At 40.4% G+C, this 2,500-nt stretch overlaps 6 non-coding genes across 6 annotated transcripts; all 6 read right to left on the bottom strand.

The window, feature by feature from the left end:
* Positions 1-421: 421 nt before the first annotated feature.
* trnap-ugg (transfer RNA proline (anticodon UGG)) lies at positions 422-493 on the bottom strand. Its single transcript has one exon. It is a non-coding gene; the product is annotated as a tRNA-Pro (tRNA).
* Positions 494-745: 252 nt separating this feature from the next.
* On the bottom strand, positions 746-817 carry trnap-agg (transfer RNA proline (anticodon AGG)). The gene has a single exon. It is a non-coding gene; the product is annotated as a tRNA-Pro (tRNA).
* Positions 818-1,069: 252 nt separating this feature from the next.
* Positions 1,070-1,141, bottom strand: trnap-ugg (transfer RNA proline (anticodon UGG)). Its single transcript has one exon. It is a non-coding gene; the product is annotated as a tRNA-Pro (tRNA).
* A 575-nt stretch (positions 1,142-1,716) lies between these two features.
* trnap-agg (transfer RNA proline (anticodon AGG)) lies at positions 1,717-1,789 on the bottom strand. The gene has a single exon. It is a non-coding gene; the product is annotated as a tRNA-Pro (tRNA).
* Positions 1,790-2,041: 252 nt separating this feature from the next.
* trnap-ugg (transfer RNA proline (anticodon UGG)) lies at positions 2,042-2,113 on the bottom strand. The gene has a single exon. It is a non-coding gene; the product is annotated as a tRNA-Pro (tRNA).
* Positions 2,114-2,365: 252 nt separating this feature from the next.
* Positions 2,366-2,437, bottom strand: trnap-agg (transfer RNA proline (anticodon AGG)). Its single transcript has one exon. It is a non-coding gene; the product is annotated as a tRNA-Pro (tRNA).
* Between the last annotated feature and the right edge of the window lie 63 nt (positions 2,438-2,500).

Raw genomic sequence — 2,500 nt, forward strand, 5'->3', positions numbered from 1 at the left:
TTCAATACTCAAGAACATAGATGAACTAAATTGGATTTTTACAATTTTGTTAACATTCACTTATTTTGCTCGAATAATGTCAGACAATGCAACCATCAAGTTCTTCCGGGATTTGAACCCGGGACTTCTCGCACCCAAAGCGAGAATCATACCCCTAGACCAACGAGCCGACAAATGGCTGAACAATCGATGTCAACGTGACAAGATTCTTTGTAACTGGGCAAGAGAATTTAAGTAGCGTATCTCTAGACTTGGTCAGCAAATTTCAATTTTTTTCCTACTGGGTTGTTGTGCTTGGTTGTTTTTTAAACAGTTTCAATACTCAAGAACATAGATGAACTAAATTGGATTTTTACAATTTTGTTAACATTTACTTATTTTGCTCGAATAATGACAGACAATGCAACCATCAAGTTCTTCCGGGCTCGTCCGGGATTTGAACCCGGGACCTCTCGCACCCAAAGCGAGAATCATACCCCTAGACCAACGAGCCGACAAATGGCTGAACAATTGATGTCAACGTGACAAGATCTCTTGTAACTGGGCAAGAGAATTTAAGCAGCGTATCTCTAGACTTGGTCAGCAAAATGCCTGTTTTTTCCTACTGAGTTGTTGTGCTTGGTTGTTTTTTAAACAGTTTCAATACTCAAGAACATAGATGAACTAAATTGGATTTTTACAATTTTGTTAAAATTTACTTATTTTGCTCCAATAATGACAGACAATGCAACCATCAAGATCTTCCGGGCTCGTCCGGGATTTGAACCCGGGACCTCTCGCACCCTAAGCGAGAATCATACCCCTAGACCAACGAGCCGACAAATGGCTGAACAATCGATATCAACGTGACAAGATCTCTTGTAACTGGGCAAGAGAATTTAAACAGCGTATCTCTAGACTTGGTCAGCAAAATGCCCGTTTTTTCCTACTGAGTTGTTGTGCTTGGTTGTTTTTTAAACAGTTTCAATAATCAAGAACATAGATGAACTAAATTGGGTTGGTACAATTTTGTTAACAATCACTTATTTTTCTCCAACAACAACAGAAAAAGCAACCATGAAGTTCTTCCGGGCTCGTCCGGGATTTGAACCCGGGACCTCTTGCACCCAAAGCAAGAATCATACCCCTAGACCAACGAGCCGACAAATGCCTGAACAATCGATGTCATTGTGACAAGATCCCTTGTAACTGGGCAAGAGAATTTAAGCAGCGTATCTCTAGACTTGGTCAGCAAAATGCCTGTTTTTTCCTACTGAGTTGTTGTGCTTGGTTGTTTTTTAAACAGTTTCAATACTCAAGAACATAGATGAACTAAATTGGATTTTTATAATTTTGTTAACATTCACTTATTTTGCTCGAATAATGTCAGACAATGCAACCATCAAGTTCTTCCGGGCTCGTCCAGGATTTGAACCCGGGACCTCTCTCACCCAAAGCGAGAATCATACCCCTAGACCAACGAGCCGACAAATGGCCGAACAATCGATGTCAACGTGACAAGATTCTTTGTAACTGGGCAAGAGAATTTAAGTAGCGTATCTCTAGACTTGGTCAGCAAATTTCCATTTTTTTCCTACTGGGTTGTTGTGCTTGGTTGTTTTTTAAACAGTTTCAATACTCAAGAACATAGATGAACTAAATTGGATTTTTACAATTTTGTTAACATTTACTTATTTTGCTCGAATAATGACAGACAATGCAACCATCAAGATCTTCCGACCTCGTCCGGGATTTGAACCCGGGACCTCTCGCACCCTAAGCGAGAATCATACCCCTAGACCAACGAGCCGACAAATGGCTGAACAATTGATGTCAACGTGACAAGATCTCTTGTAACTGGGCAAGAGAATTTAAGCAGCGTATCTCTAGACTTGGTCAGCAAAATGCCCGTTTTTTCCTACTTGGTTGTTGTGCTTGGTTGTTTTTTAAACAGTTTCAATACTCAAGAACATAGATGAACTAAATTGGATTTTTACAATTTTGTTAACATTCACTTATTTTGCTCGAATAATGTCAGACAATGCAACCATCAAGTTCTTCCGGGCTCGTCCGGGATTTGAACCCGGGACCTCTCGCACCCAAAGCGAGAATCATACCCCTAGACCAACGAGCCGACAAATGGCTGAACAATTGATGTCAACGTGACAAGATCTCTTGTAACTGGGCAAGAGAATTTAAGCAGCGTATCTCTAGACTTGGTCAGCAAAATGCCTGTTTTTTCCTACTGAGTTGTTGTGCTTGGTTGTTTTTTAAACAGTTTCAATACTCAAGAACATAGATGAACTAAATTGGATTTTTACAATTTTGTTAAAATTTACTTATTTTGCTCGAATAATGACAGACAATGTAACCATCAAGATCTTCCGGGCTCGTCCGGGATTTGAACCCGGGACCTCTCGCACCCTAAGCGAGAATCATACCCCTAGACCAACGAGCCGACAAATGGCTGAACAATCGATATCAACGTGACAAGATCTCTTGTAACTGGGCAAGAGAATTT

The sequence above is a fragment of the Pungitius pungitius genome, chromosome 4 (genome assembly GCF_949316345.1).
Source record: "Pungitius pungitius chromosome 4, fPunPun2.1, whole genome shotgun sequence".
Taxonomy (NCBI): Eukaryota; Metazoa; Chordata; class Actinopteri; order Perciformes; family Gasterosteidae; genus Pungitius; species Pungitius pungitius.